The 26,762-nt window shown below is 41.3% G+C and overlaps 1 protein-coding gene and 1 long non-coding RNA gene across 6 annotated transcripts in view; one reads left to right on the forward strand and one right to left on the reverse strand.

Moving 5' to 3' along the window:
• Positions 1–5,559, reverse strand: part of TESPA1 (thymocyte expressed, positive selection associated 1) — a 35,180-nt gene extending 29,621 nt beyond the window's left edge. For 2 of the 3 annotated variants that reach the window (XM_023210870.2, XM_023210868.1), the window contains exons 1-2: positions 5,424–5,559; positions 5,003–5,153 (exon numbers count right to left, since the gene is read on the reverse strand). The gene's annotated coding sequence lies outside the window, so the exon portion shown is untranslated. The other variant, XM_023210869.1, reaches the window with a different exon arrangement.
• Positions 358–25,867, forward strand: LOC111541897. Of its 3 annotated transcripts, none has more exons than XR_002731391.2 (3): positions 358–463; positions 19,088–19,181; positions 24,652–25,867. It is a non-coding gene; the product is annotated as an uncharacterized LOC111541897 (long non-coding RNA). The 3 variants fall into 3 exon arrangements; XR_002731392.1 differs by lacking the exon at positions 358–463 and adding an exon at positions 5,257–5,382; XR_002731393.1 differs by lacking the exon at positions 358–463 and adding an exon at positions 7,999–8,059.
• The last annotated feature ends 895 nt before the right edge of the window (positions 25,868–26,762 follow it).

Raw genomic sequence — 26,762 nt, forward strand, 5'->3', positions numbered from 1 at the left:
CCCTCTGCTACCATTTCCAGCCTTTTGTTCCTTCCTCTTTTCTACATTTCTCTAGAGGTTCATTCCATAATTCCTTCTCCATAATTCCTTCCATAAAACCTTCTCCATATGGTTCATTCCATAATTCCTTCTGTCAAGAGTTCTGAAATCCGGTTACAACCAAGTGGAGTAAGACAGAATTCTTGTTCTGAGGATGCTATAGTTAAAAGCAGAAATTGTAGCAGATAGGACTGAGTTTAGACAGGATAAACATCCTCTACCGGTTTAAGATTAGGGAGTTAAGAGCTGTGAAATGAGTATCTTCCAGCAAAAATTATTATCAGAGGCAGTAACTGTAGCAGCAGCAGAAAGCCCGTAGAGCTATGTCATAATTATGACATGAAGAATATCACCTATTTCTAGTCTCTGTTTTCCAAGGGAAGCAGTCGGGGATTCACTACACATTGATATGGGCAAGTCAAAGGTAGGTACTCATAATAACTGATATGTAGAGAGTACTGTATATGTATCCATAAAACTTTCCTGTAAACTGCTCAACTGAATCCTGACAACCACTTTAGAGCTAATCACTGTTACCTGACACTCATGGAGATATGTTACTTGTCCAAGGTCACATCCCTATATGCTGAGATTGAAACTCAAGTTGGTCTGACTCCATGTTATATAGTTTTTCTGCTGACATTACAATAAGAAAATGGCCCAGTGTCACCATCCAATGTAATTTGGGATTTAAAAAAAGGAGAAGTTGTTTTAGTAAATTCTCCATTTCGCATGCTATGCAAGCTCTCCATCTTATAGTCTAGTAGAGAAAAGGCAGCATAAACACAAGGTAATTTATATTTGGTTCTGTGACACTCTTAGTGCGGGAAGTATTGCTTTGTTTGTGTCATTAGAATAGTTTCCTTTCTGACTCCAGCGAGGTGATTATGAAGCAGTTTAGCCTTCCTCAGGCTTACAGAGTGGTTTTTTTGGCAAGGGTCCCACTAACTTCCAGTTGGAAGGAGAGAATCTGCCTGGAATTCCACATTACTTTCAGATTGTTGTGGCCTTCAGAATATTTCATAATGGTTTGGGGCACCACAGAGCAATGAGAGCTGATACCGTCACAGCCCTGTGGTGGGGCCCCACTCAGCACATGGGGCCTGTCTGGGGAGTCTTGAGGAAAGAGCTGGGATAGCTGGGCTGGTGATGGGTACTCCGAGGGCTTGGGAAAATGGATAATTACCATTATTTGCTATAGACATATTTTAATATTTTAGCAACTATTAGCCTACCAATTTGCACCTGACAAATACCAGCTCTGCTTACAGATACTTCACTATGGGGAAATTTTCAAGGGATTCAGTAACGATAACCAAAGCTGCTTTTTCTTTAAAGTTCAGAGTGTTATTTAGAAATTAAAGAAAAGGAAAACTATAGAAAGAGTTTGGGCCTTGGAATCAGAGTTAGCCTAATTTGGAATCATAGTTCTGTCTACTTTCTGCATGTTTGTCCTTGGTAACACTATCTTTCCTTCTATACCTAAGTTTCTTTTTCTTTTTCTTTTGTCTTGCTGTGTTACCCAGGCTGGTCTTGAACACCTGACCTCAAGCAATCCTCCCACCTTTGCCTCCCCAAATGCTGGAATTATACGTGGGAGCCACCGCACCTAGCCTATACCTAATTTTCTTCATGTGCAAAATAGATACTGTGCCAAACTAGTTGGGTGACTGGCAGCTGTAATCAGATAGCATATATTAAGTCCCTGATGTATAAAGATGGTGCTTAATAAGTGATAGATATGATTATGAATCTGCCCTCAGTCTAAGATGTTCACTAAAGTTGAAACGTCTTGAGGAATAAGGAAGGAAAGAAGGAAGGAAGAAGGTGTGAACAGCAGGGTACAGTTGATAGTATAAAACCAAGATGGTAAAAAATATTTTTTTTAATATGTGGTAAGCAGAGATAAAAAGTAAGCAATGAAAAATCTTTCTTTCTTACCTAATTCTCCAAGGGACCAGAGAGATTATCTAATCCTGGTCACTCATTTTGTAGTTGAGGAAACAAGAGAGAGAGGAGGGAGAGAGAGAGAGAGAGAGAGAGAGGAGAGAGAGAGAGAGAGAAAGAGAAAGAGAGACAGAGAAGCAGGCTTGTCTGGAGTCACAAAGAATATTAATGGTTTTAAATGGGCACCAAACTCACAAGTTCTGAGTTCCAGATGCATGCTTTCTTCCTTTATATCATACAGCCTTCCTCCTACCACACTTGGTTTCCAAGGCCCAGTCCTAGGTTTGTCTTTAGTGCTCTGGGGGACATGTATGAGACAGACTTCTCTTCTGTCTGTTTTGTACCTATGCCCCAAGCAGTGCCTGTGAGTTGAGACTAAGAGTGAGAACCAGTGTGGGAGGAGAGAAGAAGGAAATGGGGTTTCCATGATGTGGCCCATAAGACCTTCTGCATCCACAGCCAAGATATACATCATTACCATTGCAAAGAACTGTGGGAAATCCCAGAGCAGCTAACATTTCTCTGTTTGTGAACTGGACAAATTCCACCTCAACCCAGGTGGATTGTCCCCCATTTGACATACTCCAATCTGCAACAAATTCTCACATTCCTTCGTAGATAAGAACTGTCTTCTAGCTCCTAACCCTCTTTAATGTCATTCAGATTGGAAGATCATCAGAACAAGAATTTCCCTGAGTATAATATTTGAGCATTCTGAGACTTCTGTTGTCCAAGGAGCAGTTCAGTCTGCTCAGGGAAAAGGGGAGATGTTATCTGGTAAACAATAGAAAGAAAAAATGCCCATTTATCAATGGAACTCCTATTTTCCTCCCTTTTCATACTCTTTCTCCCACAAATAAGTGTAGCTGGATAAATACTGAAAGAAGATCATCTAAGACCTTTTTCCTCTCCTTCCCTTTCTTTCTTACTTCCACTTTCAGGATATGAATTTTAAGAAAGGCTTGTATAATGCTACAGGAAATACTAAAGTTGTGTATTTGGAAAAAAATCCCATGTTCTCAATGTAGGGAGACATCAAATATCTACATTTGAATGGGCAATAAAGATATCAAGAATAAGAAACAGCAGTTTATCTGAGCTGATTTGTAGATGGTTTCATCAGGAGAAAGTAGGAAGAATGAGCAGATTTCTCAACCATTGAGTTAGCTCTGTGAATTTGTATCTTTAACTCTCCAGTTTTATCTCCTTGGTAATAAGCTCTGTCCTGCATATACTCATTTTCTTCTTTCCTGCTTTTCCCTTTCAATATCTGCACACAATCTTCTTGTCCTCGTCCCTCTGCTTATTTGACTGAACTCTTTTCTTAATCTAGAATCTGTGTTTAGGCCATTCTGCCTCAGGCCTGTGTGTGGTAGGGTACCTAGTACTGTGGGTACTGGAATATCCACTTTGGTCTTGTTCCTTAGGTGGAAAAGAGAACAGTTGTCAGTTTGCGGGTGGAAATAAATGTGTGATCTTTTCCCCTTACTGTAGCCCAGAAGGAACCTTGTAAGTCACAGTATTGGCTGAGACAAGACCTCCTTTTAATTCTTTACTAGAATCCAAATCATACACATTGAACTGAAAATGACAATTGGGCCTTCATGTTCACTACATAATGCTGAATTGCATGGTTCCATCTTAATTTTCAAAAACCCAAGAGTTATGAGGACATGTTGGTAGTATGGCTATAAATGGTTTCTAAACACCCTGGGGTGCATGTGAATAACTCATATGTTAGATTGCTCTCTATCCCTCCTGCTATATCTTCAGCTTGTTATTTCTGATAATAGTCTAAGTAGAGACAGACAATAAATCTGACTTCCCTTCTTCCTCCTAACACTTCATGCTGCAAGAGAATCATACAAGATCTTTATCTCTAATCACTCAGCTGAACAACTGTTGAGTCTGATACTTGGGCACACAAGTTGAAGGTTCCTACCTCCAACCCAACCTCCCATCCTAGGTACTGCCCTGCACCATCTAGAAATTCTCCTTAGCTCTCAGGACCACTTGTGGTATACACTTGTAGTACTTCCCTGGATGTCTCCTGTAAATGCTCACAGTCTTGTCAAATCAATTCTGTGGAACTCTCCTCTTTTGGCCTTGCACTGCCCTGGGGACCCACCCTTTCTCTTCCACCCACTGGTGAGCTCAGTGGCACAGAAGGGGCATGGGAAAACCCCAGGGTGGAGGATCTTTCCACTCCTCCATCTACCCCAAAACTCATGTAGGTGGTAACATGCCCTGCCTGCTACCACTGGGGCAAGGGGTGTTGGAGGATCATGAAGCCCCCAATATTATGTAGGTCACTGAGAGGTCAACACATCCATCTATCTGTCTTTGAGATGTGAACCCTGAAATCCAGTCCTGACGGTGGCTCTCCATCTATCTTGAGCCTCCCAGTTAATTTGACCTTGCATCACTCAAGTGTGTACATCCTCCCTCGTAGCTGACCTCAATATATCTTGCTGCTGTTTATCTCAACAAGTTTCTTCTACGGCTTCTGAAGAAAGAGGTCGTACCCATAGAAAGCAAAGTTGATTTCAGCCAGGTACTCTCAATGCTTGGAGCTATGGACACTAGAGTAGGGCCTGAAGTGAAACCTGGAAACTTCTTCCTTGAGAACTTTTCAGTGTTATAATCGGATGGAAATTGCAGCAACAATGAGTTCAGCAAGACACAGAGAGAAACTTTGCAGGTGAGAAAAGTAAAAAAATTCTTAAAATAGTTATTTAAGTCATCAAAGAGACCCAAGTTTTGAGAATCTAGAAAGATTACCTCTCTGATGATAAAGAGAAAACAAACAAACGAAAGCAAAAGGCACCCAGTATCGTTCTCCTAGGCATAATGATGGATGCTTTTAAGGTTGAAGTAAGAGCGGTGGGAGATTTTCTCCTGATTTTCCCTTGTCTTTACCTTGACAGCCTGATTTTTCTCTGACATGTTTCCTTCTTTCTCCTAGCATCACCCTAAATCAGTACAGCCTTGAAACTGAGATAAAGGCTATACTTACCTGTCCGCTGGTAGAAAACTGAGTTTGAGGCAAAGCAGTTGTCAAAGCTGGGCCGAGGCCTTCACAGGTGTGGGCACAGAGGTGAAGCGAGGGAGAAAGTATCATGTTGTAGATTATGCCTTTCTCCCTGAACTCATTCAACTGCTGTTGCCTGCTCAAAAGGGGAAGCGGAAATGAGAACACACCACACACACACACACATCCACACATATAGACGCAGTCCCCGCCTCCCAGCCCAGCCACATCCTTTGCTCCGGCTCAGGAGACTGAGGGAAGGACAAACCATCTGGAGACACGGTGCTCACAACTAGGAAGACCTTCCTGCCCCAGAGTTGCCTCTGTCTTTCCAGAAAAACAGATCTTTTCCTATTAAGGCAAAGGTACAGTCCATTTAAAGAGGTGTGTGCAGGAGTCTTCCTACCATATAACTAGAATTTCACTGCTGCAGATAAATCCTTCTGTCCTCAGGAGAGCTGACTGAAAATGGGAAAGCTCTCTCCCATAAATGATCTGGCGTTTATCTCACAGAAGATGTTTCCAACCCTATCACACACTTGAGAGGGCTCTGAGCCAGTCGCTCTGTGTTTATAACTTTCAAACTCTGGTAAATTCCCCCAAAGCTTGTTTTTGAATACTGCTTACTTTTTTTTCTGTTAGTTTCTTAACTTTGTTTTTATGTTCAAACCACTTCAAAGTTTTCGTTTTTGTAATAAATGACTGCTTTCCCCCACGTTTTCAAAGCTGAACTTTTAAAATCAGTTATACCCTGAAGATGTCTTCAGTTTATTGGTTTTCAGTTTGGAGAAGGCTTAATGAACTCTAAAAGGTTTCTCCCAGTCCACAATCACTCTCACCCACCGGGGGCATCCAGCACTGCTAACGATCCCTCCTTGCTTCTCCAGTATCTCCGAACACACTTTCCTCTCCGTAGGATGCTGCTGCATTTTGGGTATCTTCTTTCTTTCTTTCTCCTGATTCTACTGTTTCCTTCTTTAAATCATTTATTTATGAATATATATCACAATATTTATTCTACAAGGCACTCCTCTAATGTGTTAATTGTGACTGATTTTCACATGTTCATTACCTTCTTTCTGATTTTTTGGCTTCTTTTTTTTTTTTTTTAACCACATTTCTAAATTCCATTTCCAATCATCAGTAGGACAGCTCCATTGAGTATCCATAGTATAGCTATAATATGATAGAAATAATCCTAAATAAAATTTTCGCTTGGCAAATTAAGTTCCCAAAACATTATTTTCTTCAAGTATAATGTGAGGAAAATGACAATTCTCTCTGTTTCTCACTCAACCCTTCCCCCACCCTATTCCTTTTACATAGGCATGAAAATATCTAACATGTTTTCTCAGGACATAGTAGATGCTAAATATGTGCTTTTCTGAGAATTAGCTTCACAGTCAACAACTAAAACACTAAACCCAACACACCTAATTCTCTTTATTTACTATTCTTTTCTGTACAAATTAACTGTAAAAACTCAACTAATGGAAACTTAACAACTCTTAAATCCTAAGTTTCTGGAATTCAATGTTTTCCTTAACAGCTGTTTTTCAATATGTTTGGGATATGGAGAATATCAGTTCTGTAGGGAGTTTGGAAATATGTGAGGGAGATTTAATTTTCAAAGAAATGGGAAGCTGATACTGGTAGTTAGTCCTGAGGGCCAATGATGATAAGTGCTTTGGAAGGGATAGGACTGTTTAGCACAAGGAATAATTGTCCTGGCCCAAATGTCAGCATTTTGTTAACATTGATAGTTTGATGGTTAGGAGAGCAGGCTTTAGAGTGAGGCTCTGGCATCAAGTAGCTCTGTAGTCTTAGATACATTAGCATCTCTAGGTCTCAGTTCATTGGCTGCTAAATGGGGATAACCTTACAGGAGTGGTTGTAGAGCTATCAGAATAAAGGAATACAGAGTATTTAGTCCAGTGCCTACCTTACAGCAAATGCTCAAGAAATTGCAGCTATTTTTAAGACTCTTGAAATATAATAGTTTCTTTTCTTTTAACTTTTATTTTAAGTTCGGTGGTACCTGTGCAGGTTTGTTACATAGGTAAACTCTTGTCATAGGGGTTTGTTGTAGAGATTATTTCATCACCCAGGTATGAAGCCTGGTACCCAACAGGTATTTGTTTTGATCTTCTCCCTCCTTCCACCCTCTACTCTCCCATGGGCCCCAGTGTGTGTTATTTCCCTCTATGTGTCCATGTGTTCTCATCATTTATCTCCCACTTATAGGTGAGAACATGCGGTATTTGGTTTTCTGTTCCTGTGCTAGGTTTCTAAGGCTAATGGCCTCCAGCTCCACCCATGCTGCTGCAAAGGACATGATCTCATTCTTTTTTATGGCTGAGTAGTATTCCACGGTGTATACATTCCACATTTTCTTTATCCAGTCTATCATCAATGGGCATTTAGGTTGATTCCATGTCTTTGCTATTGTGGATAGTGCTGCAGCGAACATACACATGCTCGTATTTTTATAACAGAATTATTTATATTCCTTCAGGTATATACTCAGCAATGGGATTGCTGGGTCTAATGGTATTTCTGTTTTTAGGTCTTTGAGGAATCGCCACCCTGCCTTCCACAAGGGTTGAACTAATTTACACACCCACCAACAGCGTATAAACTTTCCTTTTTCCCTGCACCCTTGCCAACATCTTTTATTTTTTGACTTTTTAATAATAGCCATTCTGAGTAGCGTTAGACGGTATCTCATTGTGGTTTTGATTTGCACGAAATATAATATTTTCAATTTATCCAAATGCTATGTCTATCTGTCAAAATTACCTCATTCATTAAAGATGCCATTTCACAAGCAATTGCTAGAGTTTTTTTGTTAATAAAAAAGATTTATTTATTTTTGATTTTTATTTATATTTATTCTTAATTTTTGTGAGTACATGTGTAGGTTTATATGTTTATAGCATTTGTGGTTTATTTTTTGAAAGAAATATTTTTCTCTTCTACAAGCAGCTTCTGAAAGACGAAGATGAAGATTACATGATTCCTAGGAGGAGAAGGAGGCCCCGGGTATTGCTCTGTTTATCTTCTTTCTCTGTTGTATCATCTTTCTCTTTCTGTCTTTGTTTCTTTCCTTCTTTCCTTTTCTTCCTTCCATTCCTTTTCCTTTCTTCCTTCCTTCCTTCCTTCCTTCTCTCCTTCCCTCCTTCCCCTTTCTCTTTTTTCCCTCTCACCTGCCCTTCCTACCCTTTGAAAACATTAAATGTCTCTATATCTTTGGCACCATGAACTTCTCTCAGCATATATTCCAGGTGCTTCATGAAAACAAAACGACTTGTTCTTTTTATACTAGATGCAGTAGTTCAGGGTTTCCGAAGGATTTTTTGTGAGCTTGTTCATTTTTTCCCCTTGGTTAAAAATAAAAACCCTTATGCTAACTGAGATAATGAATTTGCTCTCTACTGCCTGTGTGATTCAGCAGTTTGGTGCCTCATGATAGGGCCTATTTGTCATTCCATGGCTCCCTCTCTTGTGTTTTATAGAACTTAGTAACTAGGGGTAAAAGAACTGTCTGAGTTTAAAACTATACTAGTTACTTAATTTCACTGGATATCAGTATCATCTTCTGACAAACAGAGAAATATTTTCTAAGATCCTCTTGGCTTTAGATGTCTGTAACATCTGTACAGACTATTTTTCTCTACCCTTTTATAACTACATGTAGCTTATTATGGAAAATGAAAATATTAAGTGACAGATATTTGGTAAGAAATTATTATAAAGGTAGTAGAAAAAGTACTTTGAAATATTCTTTTCCATGGAAAAGTCAAGTAAATATTGCTTTTGAATAATATTATCCTCCACACATGTAACCCAAAAACACTGATAAATAAGAACAATTTCTGAACACTGATGTGCCCATCAAACAGATGGGCTGTAGTTGGGTATAAGTTCTGGAGCTGCAGAACTAAGGGCTGAGCTGGCAGGTTGCCCAGACCTGGGGCAGAGCCAAGACAGCTGTCCATAGAGGCTGTACCAAGACAGAGAAGCTGCTGCTCAGAGCCACTGCTCTGGGCCGAGCAGCTGGGCCCCTCTACCCAGGCCCAGATGCAAATCATCTGCCTCCATTTCAGCTCTCAACCTTCTTCTTTCTCAGATCCTGGGGTTTGCAAATGCCGTTTTTGTTTGGTTTGGTTTGGTTGTTTTGTTTTTCTCTAAGAGTCTGTTCCTCCAAATTGCTGATGTGGGAGTTTGAGTGAATTTGTCTCCTTCCTATCCCAAAGGCTCAAAAGTAGAAAGAGAGAGTGGATAGAATTGTAGGGGAGAAAGCACCACAGATTTTCTGAACTTTCTGGCAGAAAAGTGTCCACCAAGGTCATCTTGTTCTTTTCTCTGCTTCTATGTTCTGGTTGTTAAGGACACAGAAAATGGGATTTTATAACTTTTCTAGTCTAACCATTCTCCTAAATTACTCCACTCAAAGCCAGAAAGTTCTTTCTTCTGTCTGGCAGTATCTTCCCTCTGTAAAAGTCCAGTAGAACAGAAGAGCAATCCATCTCAGGCCTCTGCAGAGGGTGTTCTTTCAGTGATTTGGATTGCAGTTTTACCCAAAATGTATTTTACTGGATACCTTCTGAGTGCTGGAAATGAGATAGATCTGGGCAAGGGGCTGAGGGGAGTGTAGAAGGAGAGGAAGATATACAAGGGGGAGAAACAGTGTCAAATGCTATCCCTTAGAGGGCTTATTTTCTAGTATGATCAAGTACTTTGGGGAAATACAGGGTTAACAAAAGACAAACATGTTCCTTCAAGGCAGTGGTCCTCAATCTTTTTGGCATCAGGGACTGGTTTCATGGAAGACAATGTTTCCATGGGAGCAGGGTGAGGGGGATGGTTTGGGGATGAAACTGCTCCACTTCAGATCATCATGCCTGCCACTCACCTTCCTGCTGTGCGGCCAGGCTCCTAACAGGCAACCAAACTGTGCTGGTCTGGGGCCCAAAGGTTGGGGACCCCTGCTTTAAGGCATAACTTCTTGAGGCTTTTAATAGATTAACATGAATTGTGACTCTCTTAGAAGGGAAAGTTTTGTATTTCTCAAATGTATTGGCCTATGGATTCCCCTCCCCTCCCCTCCCCTACCCTCCCCTCCCCTCCCCTCCCCTCCCCTCCCCTCTCCTTCCACACCCTTCCCTTATCTTTCCTTCCTTCCTTGGAACATCCCAAGGAAATTATTTTGGAAAAGTTTTCTTGCACTACAGCCACTTCTCTGGATTAAATCGTGACATTAACATCTTTGATTATATTCAGATGGCTATGAACACAGGATTGACTTTTCGGTGAGGCTATGTTTCATCTTTCTTTTGATCAAGCCCATTTAACTCAGAATCACAGGTCTTAATTGAGTTCTTCCGTGTGATTTGCGTGGTGAGTGCTCAGTGTTTTGTAAGCCCATGGAGGAGGACAGAGCCTGGATGTGGGTGTAAGTGAAGTGGAGGAGGAGAGATCTGGGGGTTTCATAGGATGGGAGGCAGGAGCCTTTTGGGGCTAGAGAGAGATCTATCAAGAAAAATTGCACGGACTTGATAAACAAGAAATGTGCAATAGTTTTAAAACTTGATCTCTCTACCTAGAAGAAAAGAGGGCTTCTAGCAGCATTCCTCCCTACACCAGGGACCTGGTACAAAGTAAACACTCATAGCAATGGTATAATTATTGACGGGGAAAGAAAGAAGAGGAAGAGTGAAAAGCAGTCACAATTTTTAGATGAAAGAGGATTTAAAGTGGGTTGAGCTATTACCTTAGTATGTTCAAGCTGCTACAACAGAGAAAAACCCATAAAATGGGTGATTTACAACCAACAGTAATTTATTTCTGGCAGTTCTGGGGCGATGTCCAAAATCTAGGTGCTGGCGGATTTGGTGTCTGGTGAGAGCCTACTTCCTAGGTCATAGACACCTGTCTTCTCGCTGTGTCCTCATGTGATGGGAAGGGAGAGCTAGCTCTCTGCGTTCTCTCTTATAAGGCACTAACCCTGATCATGAGGGCTCTGCTCTCCTGACCTGATCATTTCCCAAAAATGCCACCTCATAATACCATCACCTTGGGGGTTACAGTTTCAACATATGAATTTGAGGGGCTGGTATGAACACTTAGACTATAGCAACCTTGGAGAAACCATGAAGGGAGCGTCAGGGGTTAGTGACTTCATGGATTTGGGAAACATTTAAAACTGGGTTCTTCAGGCCCAACACTCCAAAACCTTGAAAAGGATAAGTATCAAAAGACAAAGTAGCAGGTAAAATTTGGGGGTTGTTGTAGATTTGGTATCAGGGAAAAATAGGTAGGGTGAGTGAATATGGGGTTAGATCTTAGAGGTAGAACGTGAAAACTTGGGTTATTGTGAGAAAGGGGAAGGAGGTCACAGATTGGAGGACGGGGCAGATTTTTTTTTTAAGCCTAGGTTCACCTCTCATCTCCACAAAGCAGAAGCCTTGAAGTCTGAGGCCACTCTACCAAAGTCAGACTGCATTCCCCATCCACAGGAGTCTGGACACCCTGGTGCGCAGAGTGGACACAGGTCAAAGCAGAAGAGGGTGCGGGGCAGAACCCAGCAATGAACTGCAGAACAATAGACCAATGTTTCTGGAAAGATGTTAAGTGTTTCCTCAGTGTAGTGTCAGTTAATCAGAGGAAGTGGGACAACTGCGGCCTTCTCATCAGAGGGATATCTGCAGGTGGCGAGATGGTGTATGTGGCACCCCAGAGTGTGGTCCGTGCACGCAGGAGTGTCAGGTCCAAGGAGAGTTCTCTTTGTTATGTTTGAGAAAGAGTAGGAGGAAGAGGTGGAGGAGGAAAAGAGAGAAGAGAGACTGAATCAGAGAGAAGCAGAGAGAGAATCTGAGGGAAATGATTTACATGCAAGAGAAAGTGAAACTGAAGTGTAACCACCCACCCAAATTGCAAAAGGCAACTTTTCTTGTCCACCCACTAGAGGAAACATCTCATCTTTTTCAGGCACCTGGCCTGGCAGCAATCATCCTCCTCCCATAGCCTGCCCTGCCTCCCTTAGAAGGTAGGAGCAAGAGATAGTGGGAGTGAAGGAGATGTCAATGACTCGAAGTGCTCCACAGCTACATATTATAATTTTCGCTATACTTATATTGAACCTGTCTCTTTTGACCTATGTGTTAAGGAGTGAGAAGTAAAAAATCCTGTCCTTTAGGCCTTACTCTGCTTCTTTTCTTGATTGCAGATTCCTTAAATGTAAAAGGAGGAAGTAAAAATAAATTGTCTTTAAGGTTCTTCCCACTGTAATGTTTTACATTTCTAATAATACTATCATTTAATGAGTGAATACTCTGTGAAAAATGACTAATATATCTTCACTTGAATCCTCAAAACAATCTCAAAAGTAGATATTGTGATCCACAGATGAATTACGTGAGATTGTGTCTCTTTCGGACTTTTCCCACCCTGCAAACCTGTGTCTTCACAGATGAACCCCCAACCTGGTACACAGTCATGCATCGCTTAGTGATGGGGACATCCTCTGAGAAATGCGTCCTTGTGCGAACATCATAGAGTGCACTTACACAAACCTAGATGGCACAGCCTACTGCACACCTTGGCTCCACAGTACAGCCTATTGCTCCTCGGCTGCAAATCTGGACAGCATATTACTGTACTGAATGCTGTAGGCAATTGGAACATAGTGGGAAGTGTTTGTAGATCTTAACACATCTTAACGTAGAAAAAGTACAGTAAAAATATAGTATAAAAGATAAACAATGGTACACCTGTAAAGGACACTTACCATGAATGTGGCTTGTAGAACTGGAAGCCCCTCTGGGTGAGTCCCTGAGTAAGTGCTGGTGACCGTGAAGGCCTAGGACATTACTGTACATCACTGTAGACTCTATAAACACTGGACACCTAAGCTATGCTAAACTTACTTAAAAATATTTTTCTCTCTTCATGAATAAATTAATCTTAGTTTACTGTAAATTTTTTATTTTATGCAATTTAAAATTTTTGACTTTTTTGTTAATAACAGCTGAAAACACACATCGTACAGCTGTACAAAAATATTTTATTTATATCCTTATTTGATAAACTTCTTAAATGTTTAAATTATTTTATTTTACTTTTTAAACTTTTTAAAAAAATTAAGACACAAATACACACATTAGCTTTGGCCCACACAGGGTCAAGATAATCAGTATCACTGTCTTGCACCTCCACATCTTATCCCGCTGGAAGGTCTTCAGGGGCATGGAGCTGTCATGTCCCTATGATGATGATGCCTTCTGGAAAAGGTCCTGAAGGATCTGCCTGAGGCTGTTTTACAGTTCACTTTTTAAATAAGTAGAAGTAGTGCACTGTAAGACAACAATAAAAACTATAGTGCAGTAAATACATAAACTACATAAACTATACATAATTATACGTAAACTATACATAATTATACATAAACTATACATAAAAGTGTGGTGCATGCAGTTCAGTATATGTAGAGGAACAGAGCAGTATACATAAAAGTATAGTGCAGTAAATACATAAATTACATACATAAACTGTTACTCCAGTAACAGTTGTTTATTATAATTATTAAATATGTGCTATACATAGTTGTACGTGCTATACTTTTATATGACTGGCACGCAGTATTTGTTTACACTAGCAATCAACACAAACGTGTGAGTAAACGTGAGTAATGCGTTGTGCTACCACATTACCATTGCTACGACGTCACTAGGTGATAGGAATTTTTCAGCTCCATTATAATCTTACCGGATGGTCCGTCCTTGACCAGAATATTGCTATGCAGCTCACGACTGTACTCCTAATAACCACCAGGTGGCAGCCTATACCCATTCTTTAATCTCACAGTTACATAGGTGGACATCTGAGATTAGCCCACTGCCCAGGAGGCTGTCTAATCCAGACTGATGAATTAACCCAGTTATGGAGTATCTGGACAGGCTCTGTTTGTCTGATTTGTATCACAGGAGACTGAACGAATTTAGGAGCTGAATAAGCAATCGAAGATTTCTTCCTTTGATTTTTTGGATTTATTTTTCATCTTTGGAGACAGGGTCTCCCTATTGCCCAAGCTGGAATGCAGAGGCATGGGGATGGCTCACTGTTGCCTCAACCTCCCGGGCTCCAAAGATCTTCCGACCTCAGCCTCTCAAGTAGCTGGAACTAGGCACCACCACCATGCCTGGCTAATTTTTTTTTGTAGAGACAGGATCTTACTTAGTTGCCCAGACTGGTCTCCAACTCCTGGGCTCAAGCAGTCCTCCCACCTCAGCCTCCCAAAGTGCTGGGGTTACAGGTACGAGCTACCACCATGCCCGGCCACATTGCTCATTTTAAATTAAAGTATGTTCAGAGTTGAATACAATTTCGAAAGGTTAAGGAGTAAAAAGAAGTCTGTCCTTGCAGAGAGATCTGAGTGAGCATAAATACCAAGATGGAAAAGTATAGAGTATGTCTGGGGAAAATCAAGTAGCTCAGCATGGCTATACTGTGAGTTGTGTTGTGAGAAAAAATGAGTGGAACCTGAGATAATTAACCTAAATTAAGTTTAGAGCTAAGAAATCTTGAATACCGTATTTTGGGTTAGGAACTTTAACAGTTTTCCTTTGAAATAGAGAACTTCTGTACACCTGTCACTCTGACTAATATTGTTAATATTTTGCTTTATTATAATGTCTTTTTTCCCAACATTTTGAGAATCAGTTGTAGATATTACACCCCTTTAAAATTAAAGACAACCATTTTCATAACTATAGTATAATTATCCAAATTTTAAAAATTAACATTGATACAGTCATCTAGTTTACAGACTTTATTCAAACTTGATTATTTTCCAAATAATTTGTAGGATCACACACTGCATATAGTTTTTATGTCTCTTTTGTCTCCTTTAGTCTGAAATTCTTTCTCTACTTTTCTTTATCTTTCATGGAAGTTGACTTTTTTTCCTTCCCAAGTTTTGTTTTAAGTTCAGGGTGTACATGTTACTTGGGTAAATTGGGTGTTGCGGGGTTTGGTGTACACATTCTTTCGTCACCCAGGTAATGAGCACAGTACCTCATGGGTAGTTTTCTGATCCTCACCCTCCTCCCACTCATCACCCTCAGGTAGACCCCGGTGTCTGTTGCTTCCTGCTTTGTATCCATGGTGTACTCATTGTTGATAGTTTTAAAGAGTATAGTCCTTCTATTCTGTAGAGCGTCTCTCAATTTGATTTGTCTGCAGTTCATGTTATTCAGTCTGGGTTAGGCAGTTTTGTCAGGATTGCTACATGTGATTATGTCTTCCCAGTGTATCGCATCAGGAAGCATGTAGTATCAGTTTTTCTATTATTGGTAATATAAGGTGGTATTTTTTTTTTCCACTGTAAATTTATAATTTTCCTTTTTAAATTAAAAAGTACTTTTAAATATTTTTAAACTATGTCAATATCCTATTCCTTATTAAACTTTCAACTCTCACCCACTAATTTTGGTATTTTATCTTCTTTAGAGTTGGGAGTCATCAAAAATACATTGAGTTGGATAGGATAAAATCAGAACCATGTTTAGAAATGTCACCCTAGAAGCTGTGTGTGTGTGTGATTTTACTATCTTCAACTCCGATACATTGTAGGCCTTCCTTTTCTTTTCTTTTTTTTTTTTTTTTGGTTTGTTTTACTTTTTGAGATGGAATCTTGCTCTGTCTCTTAAGCTAGAGTACAGTAGGATGATCTCAGCTCACTGCAACCTGTGCCTCCTGGGTTCAAGCAAATCTCCTGCCTCAGCCTCCCTAGTAGCTGGGATTACAGGCGCCTGCCGCCACACCAAGTTAATTTTTGTATTTTTAGTAGAGACGGGGTTTCACCAGGTTGGTCAGGCTGGCCTCGAACTCCTGACCTCAAGTGATCTGCCCACCTCGGCCTCCCAAAGTGCTGGGATTATAGGCGTGAGCCACCGTGCCTGGCCTAGGCCTTCCTTTTGTCTGGGACTCTGGTACTCAAGTTCTGACCTGCTCCAGGTAATCTTTTAACCTTGAGTCTAGCACATAAGAATCTTGGTAGATTGGGGATGCCCTCCCATCAGGCCAGTGCAGCCAGGCTCGGATCACACATTTTGGATGGATTTGTTCCTTTGGGCAGATTCCCTTGTGCAAGGCACAACCAGCGCAATCATAAGTGCAGAGACCTAACAGCTCTGGATTAGATTTGGGGAACATTCGAATCTGGGAGAAAATAAACATACATTAAGCTCTTCCAACTCACCCATCTCTCTTTTGGTTGTTTCTCTGTATGTTCTCTCATGTAAATCTCACAACAACCCTTCAAGGCAGGCACTAGCATTCTCATTATACAGATGAAGAAACTGAGATTCAGGAGTCTCTGTAAAAGGCCACGATTTACAGCTTGATGTCTGTGATTCTGAAACCTACATGCATTATATATGCTATTTTATAATCCATTGATTGCAATGACAATTGTTAAGAGCAAACCCTGTCGTTGATTGTCACAGACATACCAGCTTCTTAAATACACATTTTCCTCACATTCTCATGACAAGTTGTGGGAAATAGAGAGCAGATGACATTTGTCTCATTTGATAGATGAAAATCAGTGTCCACACAGCTAGTGGGAAAATCAAGCCTTTTGACTTTTAGTCGAGAGATCTTTGTAATTTTATCTTGTGCCCTTTTTGGGCACATGAGGATTTAGGGGAGTGAGGCAGAAGAGATAAGGAGAGAAATCGATAGGGGTGGAGGACATCAGCAGGAGGAAATCTGTACAATCAAGATGGCTTCCTGGTCGTGAGCTGTGGAGCTGCCCAGCGATGCCCGCAGGCTTCAGGATGCAGGACACATCTGTGCCCCTGGTTCCTCTTGCCAGAGCCCAGGAGATTGGCAGGGACCCTAGGGAACACCCACTTCTGGGTGCAGGGCAGATGCTGAGCAGCTGAGCAAGCAGAACTCTGCAGGCAGGTGTAGCGGGGTTCTCCTCTAGCTAACTTGGGTTTCCAGAGGCCTGAGAGCACAGCCTCCATATCTTCCTCCTTTGGGAGAAGGAAGGCTGGCTTCTCTTCCCTCTGACTCCCAGTGGTTCTCAAGGCCCCAGTGGGAGGTATTTGCCTGGGAAAATCAGAGCTGAAAGAGCAACAGAACCTCAAGGTATGAAAGAAAAGGAGAAACTGGCTTCCCCCTGCTTTTTCTTATAAGACAAGAGGCAGTTAGGGCAGGGCCAAGAATGATTTTGCGAGTCCTTGGAGGGGAGAGGAAAGGTTATAAGCCATGAGGAAAGTTAACTCTGAGGGTAAAGAAGAAGATCCCCAGTGTGTCCCTACATGTCTACCTACTGTCTGCAATAACAGACACATCTGAGTGGGACTGGCTTAGGTTTGTCATAAAGAAAGATTTCCAAGGTTTTCTGACAATGGGAGGGATGTGATGATGCCTGGAGGGGCCGTGTGTTCCATAGGGAGGCATTGACTAGAGATTGGGCTGTCTGGGTTTGACTCCCTGCTCTGTCATTAACCTGCTATTTGAATTTGGGCAAGTTACTCAGCCTTGAAGCCTTCGCCTTCTCATGTAACATGAGACAATCATGGTGGCGACCTCTAAGTGATGTGCAAGTGAAATGAGGGAGTATGTAAAGCTTAGCATATCATCTAGTACATAAGAAGAGAGCAGAGACTTTAGCTGTTGTCACACTTGTCACTTCCAGTGAAAGAGCGTTGGGTTGAGGGTGAGGAAACCTGGTTTCTATTTGTTTCTGTATATCCAGCTCTCTCCTTGGCAAACAATATCTTCTTCTTTTACCCCATATGTCCTCTGGTAAAGAGGCAGTATTGCGTGAGATCCAAATTCTATTTTAACTTCTGATAGTAACTCACATTTTGAGCAAATGCAAATTACTTTACTGCTCTGAGCCTCAGTTTCCCCATATATAAATGAAGAGGATGATAGCAATTTGGAGTTGTGGATTATTAGCATAGTGTTTCGAGTCAGACAAGCCTGGATTTGAATCATACCTTTAAAACTTACTAGCTATGTGACTGTGGGCATTTTACTTAATATCTCTGAGCCTCAGTTTCCTCATTTGTTACATGAGGCTTATAACACCTAACACTTTCGTTGAGCTTGACAAAGACTACTTAAGACAGTAAGTGTAAGCAGCTTAACCTAGAGCCCAGCTGAAAGTAAGTACCCTGGCAGCAAATTTGTAGCTGGTAGCTTTCCTATATGAACCAATGAAATCACCTAAGGAGTACTCTTTTAATCACATTGCTTCTGCCTGAAACAAAAAGGAGATAATAGATATGCAAATTTCATGTCCTCATTCTGTTTCCCTTATTTAGATTGATCCACCGAAAATGTATCTAAGAATATTTGTCCCAAATTCAGCCATAACCTGCTCCAACATCCCCCATCTATTCCCTCCAGGGTAACTCACAAGGCCCATCTATCAATTCTCAAACTCACCTTTGTCATGCAGAGTGGACCAGCCTGGAGCTACAAATCCCCCTCCCCCAACACCCACACACCCCAACACACACCCGCACACTCACACACACATACACTGCACACATAATTTCTCAAAAGCCAAATTAAAGTCACCGTCCATCCACTGCCAGAAGCCCCTTTCCTCTTCCTTACTCCCAAAGGAATCCTCGCCCTTCATTGACATCACCCTCCCCGCCCGACTCCATCCTGTATCACAGACGCACACTAGTCACCATCCCACTTCTCCTCCCCTTCTCTATTGCTTGGTAATTATATTCTCCGCCTCCCAGTGTCATGCTAATATAAGCTCCTGGCACAGCTGCCCAGATTAAATTAGAGTCCAAACCAGCAGGCCGACTAATTATATTTTCTGGGATGGAATTGTCTTCCCCCACCTTTGGGGTACGGGGCCAATAAAAAGTAAATGAGCACTGCCAATATTTGCAGAGGATATTTGACTCTTCTTGCCTGGGTGGTTTTGTCCTCCCCAACCAATCTGGGCCCTTGAATTAGATTACACCAGAAAGAGAGAAGAGAGGTTTACTCAAATGACCCTTCTAAGTCCCATCCATTTTCCTGCAGGTCAGCTCAGCTGGGCCTGACCACCATCATCAGGCCAAGGAAGAGAAAATGGCATGGAACCCTTTCTCAGGAATGAGACTCTTCTGCTACCTTTGTGAGTCCCTCCCTCAGTCCCAGCACCAAAATCTTCCCTCCAGATACTCACTGCAACCTGTCCTGAAATGATTGTTGCTGAATTATTTTTACTTCTGTCTCATGTGAAAAAGAGTGTTGCTTCCCTTGCAGAACACTGTTCCAAGGCCGATCCTTCAAATTTTACCTTTCCTTATTTATGGCTGGAACAACATAAAAGTTTCAATTGTGAAAAAAAAATATATTTTAGACAAGTTAAATTTAACAGAGTTTAATAGATTTTTTAAATTAAAAAATAAGTTTTTTTTCAGAGACAAGGTCTTGCTATCTTGTCCAGGCTGGTCTCAGAATCCTGGGCTCAAGCAATGCTTCTCCTCTGACCTCCCAAAATGCTGGGATTACAGGTGTGTGGCATTGTGCTGGCCAACAGAGTTTAACAGAACAAGAAAAAGAAAAAAAGATTCATGAATTGGGCAGTCCCCAGAATCACAGCAGATTCAGAGAGGCTCCAGGGATGCCTGGCGGTCAGAGCGAGTTTATGGACTGAAAAAGGAAAGTGATTTACAGAAAACGGAAGTGAGGTACGGAAATAGCTAGGCTGGTTACAGCTTGGCGTTTTGCCTTGCTTGAACATGGTTTCAACAGCTGTCTGTGAATGGCTGAAGTATGGCTGCTGGGATTGGCTGAGACTCAGGTTTTGTTACAGAAGCATACTCCTCAGTTAGATTTCCAGCCTACCTACCTACTAAGTTAGGTTATGGATAAGAACTTAAGTATGAAAGTATGGAGGCTTTCCAAGGCCAGGTTTTAGTTTGATGTAAAACAGTTTCCCTAGATACAAGGTTTACTTCATTTCTTGATTCGACAAACGTTTATTGTGCACTTGCCATATGCCACATACTGAGATGGGTATTGAGACATGTAAAGGCAGAATTCTCGCCTTCAGAAAGATCAGGGCCTCACGATGGGTCTAAATGTGTGTAGATGTGCAGAAAACAAGAAATCTGTGCAAGGTGCAGTGGAGGCATAAGAGGCTTGCAATAAGAATCAGAAAAGGCATCACTGAAGAGGTGATTCTTGGTGAAGTTTTGAAAAATTGTTCAGAAGACCAATAAAACAAGGATAGGAATTCTGGGTAGAGAGAGGAAAGATATAGGGGCAAGAAAGTCATAGCAATTTCATGACCTGCACACATAAAGGATAAGATAAAAGGAGTAGCCAGAGACGGCCTTGAGGAGCTGAGGGATGTCTTAATTCTGGAATTTTCTGGACCCCAAATTCATGTCCTTCTAACTGAGGGAGAGCCGATCTGCCTCTTAAAGGTCTGGGCAACCCCAGTTAGGGCCTTTTCTTTTGCCACCAACTTTCCTCTCAAATTTGCCTACAATAATTCCTCCCACAAATAATTGTCCCATTTTTGTATGACGACTTCCTTTGGAAGTGCATTTAAAGAAGAATCTGATATTTTCAAAGCATTGAAGGAAAAAATTCTAGTAGTAGAATTTCTAAAAGCAAAAGAAAACATCTGACTGGATCTCTGATGTTCTTCCACATACTCCGCAACCTTCTCTGCCTCTTTGTTTATTAATTGGTTCATTCAGCACCAGGTTTTCAGCACCATACCAAACACTGCTCCAGAGATGATCCGGGGTAGAAGAAAAGGAGAGTCTTTCCCCTACAGGAACTCAGTCTAGAGAAAGACAGACAGATACATAGGTAATTAGAAAGAAGATGCAATGAGAGCTCAGAGGGGAGGCATTGTGTTTGTTTCCAATCACAGCCATTAACAAAGTACTGGAAATTGAGTGGTGTTTATTGTAGGCTAGCAGCTTGAAATCAAGGTATCAGCTGGCTGCATTCCCTGAAACTTATAGGGGAATTCTCCCTTGTCTTCTCCTAGATTCTGATGGTGTGCCGAAAATCTTTGGGATGGTGTGCCGGAAATCTTTGGCATTCCTACGCCTGTAGATGCAAATCTCTGTCTTCACATGGAGTTCTTTGTGTGTGTTGTTGTCTTCACATAGTCGCCTCCTTTTTTTTTAAGTCAGAGTCTCACTCTGTCTGAAGTGCAATGGCGCCATCTCAGCTCACTGCAACCTCTGACTCAGCCTCCTGAGTAGCTGGAATTACAGGCACGTGCTACCATGCCCCGCTAATTTTTGTATTTTTAGTAGAGATGAGATTTCACCATGTTGGTCAGGCTGGTCTCGAACTTCCAACCTTGTGATCTGCCCGTCTCACCCTCCCAAAGTGCTGGGATTACAGGTGTGAGCCACTGCGCCTGGCCCATATTCGGCTTCTTATAAGGACAACAGTCATATTGGATTAGGGTCCACCCCACTCCAGTATAACCTCACCATCATTTAACTAATTACACCTGCTATTGCCCAGTTTCCTAATCAGGTTACATTCTGAGGTTCTCATTAGGATTTCAAAGTAACTCTTTGGGAGAAACACAATTCCACTTGTAATAGGCACCTGTGTTTTCCTCGGTGTATCAAGAAGTTTCTTAGAAGCAGGAATGATTGAACTAAGTGTTTATTCCAGAGAGTCAAGTAAAAATGAACTAAAACAGTGATTTAGAGAGAAATGGTCCCATAGAAGAAATGACATGAGAAGAGCATGAGCGTATGGAAAAGGCACAAATAGACCAGAGCAGTGTAAAGAACTTCCTGTAGCTATAGCATACAGTATTCAAAATCAAAGTGGTGAATGATGGTATGTGAGAAAGGTACACAGATCAGATAGTCACGGGCTTGGTAGCTGTTTTATCCTGGTATCAGTTGAGACCATTTCTTACTTATGGACTTGGGTTTACTGCCCTGACACCACTGAAAAGCAGGAGGCTGAGCAGTTAGTGTGACGTGGGAAAGGGGAAGTGGGAGACAGCTCAGTCCTCAGCAGCTGCAATCATCCCCCTGCTCCCCTCCTTTCCTTCCGGAGTAGGCACAGCCATCATCACTGGACTTTCCTGTGAAATGGAAATCCCAACAGAAAGAGACTCTGTCGTATTCATCCATATATTCTCAGCACAACAGCTGGCCCAGTGTACACACTGGATTTAGATTGGTCGAATGAATGAATAGATGGAAAAGTACATTTAGCTTAGCAAGACCCTGAGCAGGCCCTGATGACCAAGTAATGCACCTAGGCGCATGCCATTTCTGCATCCTGGTGCCTACTTTACTCCTCTTTGTTTCTCTGTCTTTAAGGTTCTGTCCGGGAAGGTCTTTCAGGTGATAAAGAAAGACTCGCAGAAGACTCGAGTAATCTGTGTGTTTACTACAAGGCTATGTGGGGAAGTGAAACAGCGCGGGAGTATGCAACAACAGAAGCCTGATTATGCCGAGTCCCAGGGATGCCAGGACAGTGTGCACAGAGAGGGAGAGTGAGATAATTAAGGCACTAACCTGGACTTGAACTCACTTTCTGTGTAACCTTAATACTATTACTTCCCAAGAGAGGATCTGCTAAATTCCTCTCACCAGCATCCAAAATGAAGCATTTCTACTGTGAGAGTTTTGCCTTCAGCCCCTTCACAGGGGTTTGGTCTCCACGTCAGATCTACACAAGGTCTTCTCTGACCCTTAGCCCAATCAGCTACACTGTTGGGCTTTAATTTTTGCACAACACCTATATTATAATTTTAGAGAGAATGAACCACTGTTCTCAGAGAGGGACAGTAGACCGAACAATTTATTTTAAGACCTCTCTTGAGAATAAACCAGACTGTATCAGCATGATACAGGTCTGGAATTCCATAGCCCTTGACAATTTTTACACTTCCTAAACACATGCCTTATATGGACATACTTCTGTCTTTCATGCTGTCTTTCAAGCATTTCCTCGCTCAGTTATCTATCTCCCCAGCCACTCTGAACAATAAGAAGATTATGAACATTGCAGTCAGGTAGACAAGGCTGAGAGTCCAGCCATGGCATTTAATAAGTGTGCACGTTGGGTGATTAATGTTCCTCTTAGTTCCTCAGTGTCCTTATCTGTTGTAAAAGATGCAATAGGCCGGGCGCAGTGGCTCATGCCTGTAATTCCAGCACTTTGGGAGGCCGAGGCAGGCGGATCACGAGGTCAGGAGATCAAGACCATCCTGGCTAACATGGTGAAACGCTGTCTCTACTAAAAATACAAAAAATCAGCTGGGTGGGGTGGTGCCTATAATCCTAGCTACTTGGGAGGCTGAGGCAGGAGAATCTTGAATCCAGGAGGCGGAGGTTGCAGTGAGCTGAGATCGCGCTACTGCACTCCAGCCTGGGCGACAGAGCGAGATTCCATCTCAAAAAAAAAAAAAAAAGCAATAATGTTTCTTCATAATTTATATTGAATATTAAATTAGAAAAATGGTGTGAAATTAGCTCAAGATATGCCAATTTTCTTTCTCATTTTCTTAAGGGCAAAGATAATTTGTCAGAGTTCTTTGTAACCATTTTCCTAGGACCTTTTTTTCAGAGCAGGCACACAGTTTGCTTATTGGTGGACTAAAATCAGTTTGAACATATGTCTAAAAGAAACACAGCTTACAAGGTGATAACAAACATTATAGCTACTTACAACAATGAATCTGGGTCTGAAGTTCAAAATTTTAAGTGTTCCTGTAACAGGCGCTGCTTTCAGAATATGGGAAAAGAACGTATAATTTGTTTCTTGCCTAATTTTGAAAATGCTGCAGAGCCTGAGCGGTTTACTAGACCTGCTCCCTCATTAGCAGTTCCTTGTGTCCCTTTGCTGCTCATTATGGCCATTTTTTTCTGTATACGTATCCACCCAGCCAAAGGATGACTTAGCCAAGACCAAGATATGGAGAAGAGTAGAGAGGATTGGAGGGGAGGAAATCATTCTGGAGAAGGAAGAGAGCTGATGGGAGAAGGAGGGGCAGATTCTAGATAAAGACAGAGAAGGCAGAGTTCTACATCTTTCTTCTCATTTTAGGCCATTCTCCTTTCTCCTTTTTGCAGACTGACTCTTCAGACCTCTTGCTATGTCCTCTTGCCATGCATGTATATACTATAACACATTTAATTCAATCGTTTCCACAGTGTCTTAAGTATTTTAAAGTCATATGCTCCTTGAGGCATGGGACAAAGATGTTTGTTTTGAGTAAAGAATTCTCAACAATAACTTCTCCCTGGAAAAGAGAAACAGGATTTCTTTCATAATAGGAGGGATGTAGGACAAGCTGAAACCAAGGTAGAACATCTGACTGTAAGTGTCAGGAGATTTTTTCCTAAGAAAAGCTGTGAAATTTAATTTTCAAGTTTGGATTTAAACATAAACAATATCATTCAATTAGAAAGGAACTCGTTAGTCCAATTCCTCCACAAGATCTCCAGTGCCTGGAGCAATGCCTGGGCATCATAAATACTTTGTAAACATTTCTGCAATGATGTCAGCTTGTCACATCAATAATGTGGGGATTGTCGAGATAACCAGAGTTCTGCTCAACATACGTAATAAGTGTACTGTGTTTTGTGTTGCAGAGACTACATTGAGGGGTATGACAAGTTTTCAGCCTGAGAAGGGTTTGCATTCTATAGGAGAAATGAACAAACAGCATTAATGGTGATGATGCAGCATGGAACAAGTGCTATGACAGAGATTAAAAATCAAGTGCTTGTTCATTTACTGGAAAGACAGAAGACCGATTCAGCCTGGAAAGAAAAATCCCTGAGAAGATGGTATGGACTAAACAAATAAATGGGATTTTAACAAATAAAGAATGATAATTATTTCATTTTATAAAGGGAGGCAGAATAATCTAATCTGAACATGATTTGGATGTGAGTAAGGGTTGCAGGAGATGAGGGAGGGAGTGTGTAGATATCTGGGGTAAAAGCATTTCTCACTGAGAAGATAGCAAGTGCAAATGCCCTGAGACAGGATCAGGGCTTTTGAGGAATTGCAAAAAACCCAATGATCTTGGAGTAGAATGTGCAAGCCAAAGTGGGTCCAGGATCAGATCAGAGTGATAGGAAGGGGAGGGGGGCAGAATATGGAGAGTCTGGGATGTGATTGTAAGAATCTGGGCTTTTACTCTGAGTAAAATATGAAGTCATTAGAAATTTTGGAGCTAAAAAGGGGCAGAACTGTCTCTCTCACTGCTGTGTTGAGAATAGAATGAAAGGATCAAGGACATAAGTTGGAAGACCAGTCAGGAGACTATGGCAGTATTCCAGGTAAAACATGATGGCGTCTCAGACAAGGGTGGTGGCAAAACTAGTGGGATTCTTAAATTTTGGACGTGGGATCAATAAAAATGTGTTGATGGATTGGAAGCATAAGAGAAAGGGCACCCAGGAATGACCTTAAGTTCTTGGCCTGAGCAACTGGGGAAAGGGGGTTGCCAATAGTAACTGAGAACCTGAAGCTTGGAGGAGGAGCGATATGGGGGATGAGCAGAAGCTCAGCTATAGACATGCTAAGTTTGAGATACGTTTTAGTCATTGTTTGGTGATATCAGGTTGGCAACTGGATGTACTGGTCTAGAGTCCAGGGTGGAGTCTGGGCTGAAAATGCGTACTTGGACATCATCACTTTTTGACAAGATGGCTTTAGAGCATAATAATATACATTTAGTTGACTGTAGAAGGAAGATAGAATTGTGATGCCAAAGTCTGTGGCTTGCTCCACCTTGGTGAATTGCTTTCTAAATGATTTTAATGTTCTCTGTGTTATAATGATGTGGAATGTTCATTGGAATGGTACATTTGACTATTAACTTACTTTAAAGTGGTAAAACATTTTTATTCTAAAAATAAAAAATTAAAACAATCACACATAGACTACTGCCCAAGTGATAATTATTGCTAAAAGTCTGTTATATGTCTTTCCCATCTTTTTTCTTTGAGTGTTTCTAAATGTGGAATTTCTAAAATGTCTCCCAAAATAAGTTGTTGATAAGACAAAGCTGAGTTTTTTTTTTTTTCATCAACTTTTATTTTAAGTCGGGGGTACATGTGCAGGATGTGTAGGTTTCTTACATAGGTAAACTTGTGCCATGTTGATTTGCTGCACAGATCAACCCGTCACCTAAGTATCAAACCCTGTATGCATTACCTATTCTTCCTGATGCTCTCCCCCAACCCAGTGTATGTTGTTCCCTGCAATGTATCCACATATTCTCATCGTTCAGTTCCCACTTATAAGTGAGAACATGTGGTGTTTGGTTTTCTATTCCTGTATTAGTTTGCTAAGGATAATGTCTTCCAGCTTCTCCCTTGCCCTTGCAAAGGACATGATCTCATTCCTTTTTATGGCTGCATAATATCCCACAGTGTACATGTACCACATTTTCTTTATCCAGTCTATCATTATTGGGCATTTGGGTTGATTTCATGTCTTTGCTATTGTGAATAGTGCTGCAATTAACATACCTGTGCGTGTATCTTTATAATAGAATGATTTACATTCCTTTGGGTATTTACCCAGTAATGGGATTATTGGGTCAAATGATATTTCTGCTTTTAGATCTTTGAGGAATCACCAGACTGTCTTCCACAATGGTTGAACTAATTTACATTCCCACCAACAGTGTGAAAGTATTCTTATTTCACTGCAACCTCACCAGCATCTGTTATCTCTTGACATAATT

Source organism: Piliocolobus tephrosceles, chromosome 10 (assembly GCF_002776525.5).
Source record: "Piliocolobus tephrosceles isolate RC106 chromosome 10, ASM277652v3, whole genome shotgun sequence".
Taxonomy (NCBI): Eukaryota; Metazoa; Chordata; class Mammalia; order Primates; family Cercopithecidae; genus Piliocolobus; species Piliocolobus tephrosceles.